This window comes from Miniopterus natalensis, chromosome 5, assembly GCF_054644295.1.
Source record: "Miniopterus natalensis isolate mMinNat1 chromosome 5, mMinNat1.hap1, whole genome shotgun sequence".
Taxonomy (NCBI): Eukaryota; Metazoa; Chordata; class Mammalia; order Chiroptera; family Miniopteridae; genus Miniopterus; species Miniopterus natalensis.
The window spans coordinates 52,026,443-52,039,419 of record NC_142085.1 but is presented as its reverse complement, the minus strand read 5'-3'; the positions used below and the strand labels follow the sequence as shown (position 1 = coordinate 52,039,419).

General features: G+C 38.8%; 1 long non-coding RNA gene across 1 annotated transcript in view; it reads right to left on the bottom strand.

Moving 5' to 3' along the window:
- Positions 1-1,018: 1,018 nt before the first annotated feature.
- The window catches only part of LOC107542781 (uncharacterized), a 151,777-nt gene continuing 139,818 nt past the window's right edge, over positions 1,019-12,977 (bottom strand). Inside the window, exons 4-5 of the long non-coding RNA XR_001603747.2 lie at positions 2,243-2,349; positions 1,019-1,145 (exon numbers count right to left, since the gene is read on the bottom strand). This is a non-coding gene — a long non-coding RNA (uncharacterized LOC107542781). The remainder of the gene's footprint in view (positions 1,146-2,242; positions 2,350-12,977) is intronic.

The following is a 12,977-nucleotide window of genomic DNA, read 5'->3' as shown; positions in this document are numbered from 1 at the left end:
GATAATCTATCACAAGGCATTTTTACATTAGCCTGCAATAATACTAGTATTCCAACTTCAGCCAAAACGTACTTTCAGAAAACTTAACTGTGAATAGTCAGTTAATTTAGAATATAATAAAAAAATTTGATCTGTTAGTAAAATGTGAAAGAATTTTTTAAAAAAAGAATGCTAAAGCTTCATCAAATAACTATTGACTAAAGACTGCACATATTTTCAAAAACAAAGGTTAATTTCTTAGAAGCATATGTATAGCAGAAGGGCAAGAATGTAAGGCAAGAAAAGTATGTGTTGAGCCTTAGTGAGTTTCCCAGACAATGCTAAAGAAAAGAAGGTGGGAGATGGAGCTTACCAATTTGTTCCAACAAAATGTATTTTTGGTTTCTCATATTCAAAAAGCAGCATATTTTCATGTTTATAACCTCTAGGTTAAAAGGCAAGTGAATTGATTTCTTCCCCAATTTTTAAAAAATATATCTTTGTGGATTTCAGAGAGAGAGACAGAAACATCAGTGATGAAAGAGTCATTGATCGATGGCCTCCTGCACGCCCCCTACTGGGGATCGAACCCGCAATCCAGGCGTGAGCGCCAACCGAGAATCAAACCGCGATCACTTGGATCATAGGTCAATGCTCAACCACTGAGCCATGCCAGCCGGGCACCTTCCCCAATTTTACCTCTAATCAATTGTATGACCATGGTAGAGTCATTTAATTTCTCTGAACTTTTGAATTCTTAATTTATTCAATGAAAGGACTGACCATTTCATTTATAATTTTTATTGTAAATATTGTATTATATGGTATTTATTATAATGTACATATATTTATTATTTACTTTTATTAAATATATTTCTAGTATAAACATAGAAAAATTATAACTTCTAAATTTTCTGTATTTTTCTGTGCTTATTAATGTAACCTTTAACATACCCATCTTTTACTTGGTTCCAACCTTTGACAACCTAGAGTAACAACACTTACACGGTTAAAATAAATTATTCTTGAGAAGGAGGAGTGTGTATGGAAGAGAGACCAAGGTCGCGCCTGAGAGAATCCATACGTGTTTATGGTATAGGGACTAGGCCGTCTCAAAGAAATCTAAGTTTAGTTTTCTTTGACTTGTGTGTTCATGCTGCTCCCTCCTGAAGGAGAAAGAAATGCGGCTTCAGAGTGATTCTGCACAGTGTCTGCCAGGCCTCACGGGCATTTAGGGAGTTATGAAGCATCATGCCCCTTAGAATTGTTTCTTCCCTAAAGAATTACTCTTCCTTCTCTTCTGTGACATTTCTTTTTATTTATTTCCCAAAAGGCACAGTGTCTTATACGTGGTGGCACTCAATAAATGCTTGAGGAATGGAATTGAATGCTAGCCAAAGTGAAAATAGAGCAAAAGGGACAGTTTCTCCTTCTGAACATCTTTCTCCCAGTTCAGTAAGTTTCTTTCTTTTACTCTGATGTCTCAGTGTCCATAATACCAATGAAGTCTGCCCTTTCTCCAGTTCTCAGCCTGGAAACCTCCTGCAGCGCAGCCACCTGCTTCCTGATAGAGTTAACCAGCACACACCTCCCACGCCAGATGGCTCCCTTCCCCTGCCTTTGCTTGGCAAGAATTTACAAACATATTTCTGCATGTCCAGCCTGGGACATGGATGGATGCATCCAAGTGCTGAGGCTCTGAATGAGCGTCAGCGCAAGAGGCCCAAATAGCCTAACTGAACTTGGAAGATCTGTGCCTCTACACTACTGAACATTCTCTTTTCACTTACATGATTTTTTCCCTATAAAAATACTTTGTTCTAGAAGCTTTGTTTTCCTAAACTGTCCTCAGAATTCCTCACATATTTTCCAGGGTCCACTCAACAAGGCCATATGGGAGAACTGAAAAGGTTTCTTTAATCTAAGTTTCATATTTGACCACACAGGTTTGTGTAACCTTATTATCAACCCAACACCACGGTGACAGTGAGATGAAGAACACAGTGCTTCCTGAGGGCAGCTGGAATTACAAGTTTGGGAAGGGGAGGTGTGTGGGAGAGGTAGATTTCACAGGCTGCTTGGAAACCCAACTGGCAGATCACGTGTACAGACAATGAAAACAAACTTTCTTAGCTACACTTCAGAGATGCCCACTTCTTTCCTTCTTTTGATTTTAATTGTTCAAAAGTAAACACAGTTGTCACAATGGGAGTATAAACACTATTGAGTTGGAATTAAAGGACTTTATTTCACTTTGGCTTACCTGCTTTGGAGTACAAGGAAGGAGCAAAGTCTTACTTATATCTCAGTTTCTCCTATTACATTTTACAAAGTAGCCGACGAAGGTGAACTGAAAATAAACACAGCAGCCTTGGAAAGAACAGAAACAAGAATTTAATTCTGTCCCACTTTACCAACCACCTTTCCTCACTATAAAATCAGTAGTATGTTTCTCAGCCTGCTACTCAGTTGCTTAGATCGATGGTCTCAAAATTACCGGTGAGGAACAGTGAGTCCTTGAGGTCTACCAGGTAAACTCTAGTGTGGTCTTAAATCATGATACTTATGATATTGAAGAGCCTCAGCTAATAGGTGCAGAGTAAACCTTTTACTGGTAACATTTAAAAACTGTCAACTTGTCCCCTCTGGCCAGTGACCTTCCTTGGATTGTTCAGTAGGTGGGGTGGTTGGTTACAGGACAAGTCAAAAGTTTCTTTGGATGGTTTGTTGACATTGCCAAGGCCACTGTATATAAATTCAAAATACAATGTATTTATTTGCATATCTGCCAACCTCACAAAATTATCTTCCGCCCACTTGGAGAAGGAAATGAGAAAATCAAGAAAGATGATGTCCTTGAATAATTTCCACTCCTACTCATATTTTTCTCTCCTTGAAATAACAACCACGAGGGAGGGGGAAGCTTTATGATCAATCAGTTTCACAGCTGGTGGGAGGGAGGAAATCCTGCACATCCATCATTTTCTTAAACATTGTTTTTTAAATCGAGGACATCCTTCCAATAACTTAGTCTACATTGAGCCACACAGAGGCTAAAACAAAGACGCTGGGAAGGTTCCTAGTATTTATAGCTGCTTCGCCCCTGCCCTCCACGGTTGCCTGTCTGCACTGTTCCTCACTTGGACCAGTCTGCATAACACTCTTCCTGTGGGCCAAAGGTCCTGAAGACAAACACCAAAAGCTTGAAGAAAAAAAAGTAATGAATATAAATATCAGTTTTCAATCACTTTGCTTGCTTCCAAAAGCATCGATGCATTCATTTTTATTACTTTCCTAAAGATACTTTCCTTCAATTACTCTCAGGAAATAGCTGAGGAAAGAAGTCAGGGAAGAGAAAAGAGAGAAAGAAGAGACTGAGGTTAAAGGCTGGTGTCCTGAGTAGGCGATAGGTATGGCCGCCCCCCTCCCACCAATTTCCTTACCCACCAGTTTTCTGAGGTTTAAAATACCATCATTAGACTTACATGAGTTTGAATTAAAATGCTGGTTCCTATTAAAATACAATTGCAAACCCCAGGAAACCTTAAATAAATGATTTATGAGATCCATTCATAAGAATAGATTTTGATAACAGAAATAGAGGAAGAACATGAGGAAGCTAGGGGTGGATATTTTTTTAAAAGAGGGAGGAAAACATAGAGAAAAAATCATTTCTTAGCATGCTATGGATAAACCGCTACTTCCTGACTTTAGGTCAGCGTTAGGTTTTCAGTAACAAGAAGCAGCATTGCAGGTTATTGTAATGCATTCATATTCTTTTCCTTCTTTCTCACAGAGTAGTTGCAAAATGTACAAACTCTGGTATCAGAGTGCCTGCTTTGAAGCCTGGTTCTGCCACTTATGATTTATATAACTTTGGGCATATCACATAACCTTTTCTGGTCTCAGTTTTCTCTTATGTAAAATGGGTGTAATAATAGTGCCTATGCAAATGAAGATTAGTGACATGTTGCACATGAAATGCTTAACTCAATGCCTGCTACATTAAAAGCTCTAAAAAGTGTTTCTTATTATCATCATGATTGTTATATGAAATATCATGAAGAAACATGGATATGGTGTAAGAAAATTAGGTAGCAAAAAGGTTACTTTTAAAAAACAATTTCATTTATAGTAATAAATACCATCTATAATTAAGCCCAATGACAAATTGTGGTTTGCTTATCTTGAATAATAATAGTCATCATTTCTTGTGCACCTATTAAGTGCAAAGTATAGTGTTATTTACTATATACATTCACAGTTAATCTAAGATACAGTATCCCCTACAAATGTCAGTTTTACAAAATAAGTTCTGGGCCTGTAGTTAACAATGCTATATTGTACACTTAAAAACTGCTAAGAAGGTAGATCTTATGTTGTTAATTGATCTTACCACAAAAGAAAAAATAGATACATTTTAAAATAAATAAATAACAAGAGCAGTAGGTAACTTTTGGAGGTGATAGGTAAGTTTATGGCCTTGATTATAGTGATAGTTTCACAGGTGTATACTTACCTCCAAACAAATCAAGTAATGTGCATTAAATATGTCCAACTTTTTGTATATCAATCATACATCAAAAAAGTGGTTTTAAAAAATAGAGACACAGTACCCTGGAGAAAAGCCAACTTTTCTAAATAAGCAGATAAGATTTTTAAACTCCCTTTAACACAGCAATCTGCCTCCTGGGAATTTTCCTAAGGAAACAAATCAGACCTATGCACAGAAATGTATGTACCATGTTCATAGCAGTCTTATCTATGATTGTCAAAGCAATCAGAAGAAAACCTGGATGTATGACAATGTGGAATTGAGTAAATATAAAATGTTCACCCTTGTGATGAAATACGATTAAACTATTTCAAAGAGAAATACTTAGCATGGTGGGAAATCTTTCAAAATATGTAGGCGAAAAAAGCATTTTATAAAACATGGTAGTAATATTTCCCCTGTATGAATATTGATACAAAATATCTAGCAAAGTGCCTACATCAAAAGATGCTTGTTACATACAGGTAAATCCACAGAACAAAGACAGGAAGGATGTTTAATGTTAGCAAAGTGAAGGGATCATAAGTGATCTTTGATTTCTTCCTTATGGTTCTCTGAATTCTCCAAATATTTTATAATAAACATATATTATTTTTGTAATTTAAAAAAAAGACATTTGACTATCTCAGAAAATAAACAATTCTAAGAAGCTCAGCAGAGAGGAAGCACTTAGAGAAGACAAGAATGAAAATCCTAGAAAACAGGTGAGTTAAGGCTTTCAAGATTAAATGCAGGAAGCAGAACCTGGACAATTCACCGAAACAGGACAGAGGGAAGCTGCGGCTGCTATTAGGTGCAGCAGCCTGAACCAGGGAGGAGGTGCCAAAGGCTCCAACCCCCCTGGACATTCACTGATGTCAAAAAGAAAATCAATGGCCACTGTAACCACTTAAAGCCTATAGTCATGCTCCATCGTGAGGACCCATGTGGCCAATTCTTTCTAGAGTTTGGTGCCAAAAGGAACTTCATCCTCTCTGAAGAGGCCCTCTAAATAAAGGCCGTGTAGCATAGTCATAAAAGAATAGAGGCTCTGGGTCAGAGTGCCTGGTTCTAAACATCCCTCAGGCAATCACCTTAGTGACCTTAGCCAAGCTACTTAGCCTCTTTAGTTCAGGTGTCTGCATGTGGGAAATGCTCTTGGTAGTAGTAACTACTTCATGGGCTTTAGTGATGACTAAATGAGATATTACGTGTGTAATAGAAATCATTCATTCATATAAGCTTTTTTTATTACTGCTCTCAGAGAATGAAGTTTTTTTTGACATGCACTCTTTCCTTATTTGCCTTGGCTTCTGCAAGTCCAGAATAAAATTTAATATTTAATTATACCAACCAAATTATCTTTCATGAATAGACTATTTGTTTACTTTGCTTAGACAGTACCATATATTTAAATTTTTTCACAAAGTGACTCAAATTATTTCCTAAAGAAAGTAACTCAAAAAGAAAAAGTCTCTCTATCCCATTCCTTTTTCTAGCTGCCACACTCTATCATCTCCTTCACAATCAAACTTCTCCTAAGGATTTAGATAGATAGCATAGATGCTCAATGCTTACTCTCCTTGCTCCTCAAACCTCTATAATCTGATTTTGCTCCACTGTGGCCCAGTGTGGCCCATTGTGCCTCTCCATAAGGTCACTAATGGCATCCAAGTAACTAAATCCTACAGGCATTCCCACTGCTCCTCATATCGGCCCATTCAGCAGTGCTCGCCACTGTAGGTCACTCCTTCCTTTTAAAACATTCTTTTTTCTTTCCTTTCATGATGCTCCTCATTTAGTTTTTCTCAAAACTCACTGGCCCATAAAAAAGAATGGTAGAGGGTATTATACTAAGTGAAATAAATCAAACAGAGAAGGACGAATATCGTATGATTTCCCTTATATGTGGAATCTAAAATACAAAATAAATGAACAAACAAAATAGAAACAGACTCAGACACAGAGAACAGGCTGATGGTTGCTGGGACGGTGGGAGGAGTGGGGAGACTGTGTGAAAATGGTGAAGGGATTAAAAAGTACAAATTGGTATTTACAAAATAGTCTTGGGGAAATGAAGTAAAGCATAAGAAATATAGTCAATAATATTGTAATAACTATGTATGGTGCCAGGTGGGTACTTGAAGTATCAGAGGGAACACTTTGTAAAGTATATGATTTTCTAACCTTTATGCTGTACACCTGAAACTAATACTAAACAGTGTTAAACGTAAATTGTAATTGAAAAATAAAATTTTAAAAATCTCTGGCCTTTTTCTCTGTCTTCTTTACTATCTCTCTCTCCCCTAATTGGCCACTAAATATCAATACTTCAAGTGCCAGACTTAGTCCCTCTTCTCTTTGCACTCTCTATATTATATATTTATTAGTCTCCCTGTGATTTCGTCTTGTTTGTGTCATAATCTATCTAGTGATTCCCAAATTATTTCCAGTTCTAGGCCTAAATATCCAGCTGCCTATCAGGTTTCTCCACTTAGATGTCCCAAAAGGCTATTTTTAAGTTCACTTTTCTCAAAACCAAAATCATCATTTTCCTCCTAATTTTTGAATGGCTTCATAAACCAAATAAATAAAGGATTCCCTCTCTCTAACCCCACATGCAGTTTAGTAATCACTCTTACATAATTAACTTCTCTCTTCTCCCCTGCAACCAACTTATTTCAAGCTACTACTATTCTTCATACTTGGACTAGTGTAATAGCTTCTTAATAGGTCTCCCTAGATCCATTTTGCCCATCTCAAGCTCATTCTCCATGTATCTGTCAGAGTACTAACCTTAAATTATAACCATCTCTCTGCTATTTTAAATCTATTGCTCATAGACTAAAGCACAAAGCCTTAATCCGCTAGAAGCCTCTTGAGTAATCTTGCCCCTGCTATGGCCTCACTCCCATTTCACACTGCTCTCCCTCTTTTCCTCTGCTTCAGCTTTACTGGACTCCTCCCAGTTGCTTGAACTTACAACAGCTTCTCTTTCACCTAAAAGCTTTGGAATATGCCGGTCCTTCTGCCTAAAATACCATCCCATGTCCCTCCCATTCTTTTACAGTTAGTTGTTACCCATCTTGATTTCATATCCAATGTTACTTCTTCAGGGAATCTTCTCCTGAAGAAAACAAGCTTGCATTAGATCTTCTACTCTGTGCTCTTCCAGCACCAGGTATATTCCCTTCATAGCTCATTCTGAGTTTGCAATTGTATAATTATAAGATTAGTTGAATAGTTTCTTGTTCAGTACCGTATTCTAAACTTTATGAATGCAAAGACCATTTCTATTTTGCTCACCAGTATGAGCTCAGAACCTAGCAGAGCCCAGGGTACCCAGTGTGCATTAAGTGGGTGAGGGCACAGCATGTTCACTCCTCCGCTTCTCCCCACCCCTACTGCCCCCCAAAGTCAGACCTGCGTTATCTCTTCCCTAGGTTACTGCAATAACTCTTGAGCTGGAATTCCCACGCCCCAGTCTCTTCTCCTTTAGCACACCTTACAATTCACTGCCAGATCAGTCTTCCGGAAGCACAGCTCTGACCATTTCATTCACTGCTCAAGAACCTCAAGTGGTTTCTACTGCCCACAGAATAAACGCAAATCCCTTTTGCCTCCAACCATCCTTTCCAACCATAGTTTGTCACTAATCTTCACACAGCCTGTGCTCTGGTTAAACTCAACCGTGTGTGATCTGTGACACTTTATAATTTTTTGACATATAATGGATCTTTTCTTCCCACAGTTTCCTCCACCTGGAATATTTTGATAATGCCTCCACCATCCCCACATATTCAGATCTTTATGATTTTCCAAATTTAGCCAAAATCCAATTCCTCTGAGAAGCTTTCTTTGATTTCTCCCAACTGGAAATACTCTCTCTTGCTTCTGAATCCCCTGCCTTTCTTTCCTGTACTCCTTGAATAAAGGTTGTCACCTTCTGCTGTTTATTATGTGTAAGGTCCACTAGACTGCAGACTCTTTGGAAACAGAACCAGACACACAATCGATGCCTGTACATTGGAAGAGTTGCACAAATATTCACGGAATTTTTGACTTGTGCAAATACGTGAATTATTTCAGTAAGATGTTCCTCAAAGATTATTTCATAATCAGAAAGGGAGAAAATCTATCTACATCACCTCTCCTTTGAGGACAGAAGTTGGCTTTCATTGACCCAGTAGGTAATTTTCTTTGTGCAATTGCTTAATTTCTCTAATCACTAAAGTGGCCAAAAAAAAAAATGATACAGGAGAAAATTATACTTTTAGCCATTTCCTTCTCTTTGATGGTAATTTCAGGAAAAGTCTGCTAGGGATCCTTTTGACAGAATATAATTATAGCCTATATAGTTTTTATCTGTTTCCTGTTAATTGCATTTTGAGGCTCATGCTGGCAATCGGACTTCTCAGTTTTTCTCTTTGCCTAAGCTACTGCTTCCAGCTAGGTCAGACAGCTCTTGCTGGGCTCCCAAGCCACCTCTCTCAATGGGCGTCTACCTCCTCTTTTGAAGTGAGGAGACATACCAGGGAGAGAAAGTTTCTTTTCTTGACAAATTTAAAACATTTAAAGGCAGAAAGAGGGAATTAACCCATCTGCATAGAGATGTGAACTGTTGTCACAACTTGGTCCTTGAAAATTCAGAATCAAGTAAATTCCAGGCAAATGAACTCAGAAATAAATTTCAGAAAAATGAATTCAGATGAAAAGATCTCACGAAAATGGCTTTAAGCCTGTTTTGTGCATTTAGTGTGGTTATACAAATACAAAGCATCATTAATACTAACCAGATCTGATCTCAAAGTCCAATACAGATACAACATTTAACTGTGCATAAGGGATGCATTATATATTGTTTGAGAACCTAGAATCTTCAGACTGGAAGTGACTCCATTTCTATCGCTCAGGCAGGGTGGAATATCATAAAGGACACTAGAGTGGAAGTCAGGAAACCTGAGTTCTGGTTCCAACTGGCACGTGCTGATTATGAGTCCTGGGAAAAGTGCTAAACTTCTCTGAGCTATAGGCTTGCTTCCCTTGAAATGAAAACAATATTCTATCTGCCTTTCTGAATACTTTTTGAGAATCAAATGAGAACAAATAAAATAATGTATATAAAAGCATGTTGTAAACTGAAAGCAGATGATTTTAGAGACATGTTTTCAGCCTAACTAGTTAATATATGATGTGAAATTCAAATGTTTCCAAAAGTATTTAGCATAAACCCAATTTTAACTTTGTTCACTTTATGAAAGAAGGTGATAAAAGCACATCACCATATGTAATTGAGGGTAGTCTGCCCATATGCCAAATAATCTATCTTCTCAGGTGAATAAAGCTACTACCTTGAGCCTTTTCTTGCAAGACTTATCCCCTCAAAGTTAAAACAATTCCCCCCTTTTCTCTTCACTTTTACAAATTTCCAAAATGTGATTTAAAATGCTGATCTTAGGGGTAGATGAACTAGCCAATGGATACCAGTTTGTAGTTGATCTTATTACATTATACTCCAGTTCTTTCTTCATGCTCTATCCCAACACTATTCAGTTAAGTGTTAGCATTATTCATTCAATAGCATTTAATGAGCATGTATCATATGGAAAGCAGCAGAGACTGTATTCAATGTAGAGAATTGTGTTTGATTGCCTCTTGGCTTTCAAGTCCATAGACACATCAATTTTAACATATTATTGTTGTACCCAAGAGTGGTGTAGACATTACTTTATCTCTGTAATGAAAGAGTACAGAGCTCTGAACACGATCTGACTAATTAGTGAATTCTAGAGCACTAGGCTTGTTATTTGGACACTGGGTCATTCCATGGCCCTGCTAAATCCACATTTATCTCAATGTTAATTAAATCAATTAACATTTATGGGTGTTAATTTTCTGATTGTACTGTGAGAATAATAAAATGTGTCACTTTTCTACTTTACAAGTGTGAGTGGATGATAATTATCTACAATATGTTCCAAGTAGTATAAGGCAGCAATATGTAGAACTACTTAAAACTGAAGAAATTTCTAAAGAGAAATACAGTAAGGAAGAAAAAAAAATTGTGTACTGGCTGAAATGCAAGTTTTAAAAGATGAACAAGATATTTATCCAGTAACTTCTGTAGTTTTAATGCCTTTGATACAAAAAAAAAAAAAAAAAAAAACTCACAAAATCATTACTAAATGTTTCATGTTAGACAGAAGGTATTCTTTTAACAGTATTGCAAAAGTTCATGAATGGAAGGCTAAGTGTTATTTGTGTTGGCGAGGACACTAAAAAAATATGGGCACTTCCTATTTAAGGCAAACATTTCAAGAACAGACCAGATTGCTCAGCTCTGATTTTTCAACTAAAATGAAAATGAACAGTGGGTGCCTTCATTTTTCTTTGGGGAAGGGCACTGGTCAGAGAACTCCCATCATTCCTTTTTTACACAGGATTCTGCATTATTTTCTGGCCTGAACTCTTAGATGTCACTGATTTCACAGCAACTTACTATGATCACATTGTGAGTAACTGGCAAGCTCTTGATTTATGTACTTAAAATTGAACAATGAACATGTCACATCATAAAGCATCTAGAATTATGTCATCCATTTCCTTGGGGCAACACCAGTAACAATGACATGATAAAGATATTTTACTCTAAAGATCTTACAAAGAAGATATTTAATTTGATTCCAACATTTGCATTGTGAGAAATATTCATGATTCACCTAATATTTATATAGCAACTTTCTCTAAGGAAAGTGTTTTCATGACATGATTGCTCTCAGAGCAGTTAAAAGCGAGCTTTATTAACAGAGAGGTTGCATTGTATTGAATAGCAAGGCTGGAAATAGAGCCCAGGTTGCCTGTCTTTTATGCGGTGTTCTGTGCGACACTTCATTCATTCTTTCTCTGACCAGCAGATGAGTAACTACCATGAGTCAAACACAGTGCTCGACACTGTGCAGAGTGCACGGCTTTGGAGTCTGAGGGCTCTGGTTTTAAAAAACAAACCTAATCCCCCCTGAATGTGTGCATGGGCAAGACCCTTGACCTCTCTAAAGCTTTCGTGTAAGGTGAGGGTAACACCGACCAGACTGGGCTGTTTGGATCGGGCTGCTCTAAGCAGGTGAAGTGTGGGGCACATTACAAAGGCTCAATAAATGCAAAGGAGGAAGAAGAGAAGCAGTAAAACCAGCAGAAGAAAATAGAACTAAATGGAAAAGCGAGGGTGGGATTGTTTGCTCCTGGCCTCAGCTGATTCCCTATAACCACAGTCATCATCCCTCTTTCCTGTCTCCCCAAATCCAAAACGTAACAGCAAGAGAGGTCCGCTCCGGCATCGAGAAAGCCCACCCTTCACCCTAAGCTGGCAGAGCCGGCCACGTGCTTCTGGAAAACCCTTCTTTAAAGTGTGCCTGCCTGCCCGGCCGGGCGTGGCTCAGCGGTTGAGCGTCGACCTAGGATCCAGGCGATCGGGGTTCGATTCCCGGTCAGGGCACATGCCCAGGTTGTGGGCTCGATCAATGACTCTCTCATCATTGATGTTTCTATCTCTATCTCCCTCTCCTTTCCTCTCTCTGAAATCAATAAAGATATAATTTTAAAAAAATAAATAAAGTGTGCCTGCCCTTGGCTGCTCTCCTGCCTCTCTCTCCTCCCTGATGCTGGGCCTTTCTTGGCCCCCATCACGTTTCTGTTCTTGATTTTGTTTCCTTCCATTGCCCTTATCTTCTTTACTATCTCTTCTTCATTCTCTTGTCTTTTCAATACAGCTTTTCCTGAAAGGTCCATCCCACGAATTTATTCCTTCTTTCTTTATGTTCTGCTCCCCTATGATCTCGTCCGCTCACAGCTTCAGCAGTTCAAGCCTTGGCCCCACATTGCCGCCGTGCTCCAGGTCTGCGTCCCCAGCCCGCCTGGCCTCCCCTCCAGTGCCCTGCGTCGCTCTACAGATGCACAGGAGCTTTCACCTGCCCCCAGATCACTCTCTACCCTGCGTGTGCCCATCAACAGCTCTCTTGACCTCTGGCTTCCAGTGATGCTTGGCCAACAGGGAGCCCCGGCGAGGAACCAGGAGGCAGAAGAATAAGGTCCGAAAATGCCTGTCCCCAGAGGTTCCACGCAGCAGCTGCCTCTTTCTACTGGAGGCTGTCTGCTCCACGCAGCCTCTCCTGGGTTCCGATAACGCTTCTGTCCCACAGCACTTTACACCTATGGGTGCTGATGGTCGCTGCTCTAACAAATCCCAAAGAGCAGCCTTAGCTAGCCCTGTGGCTTTTCCTCCTACTATTCACACCTTTGTAAATAGCCCTGAGTTACCCAAATGGAATGCCTCATTTATTTCCCATCTAGACCCTATGTAAACTTCTTACATCTTTACTTTCTGATCCCCTCTCAAGAATTCAGACATTAGAGTAGCGCAATAATTGCACAGCCCATCTTCTCCCCTCTTACCCCTCTCTACCCAAAT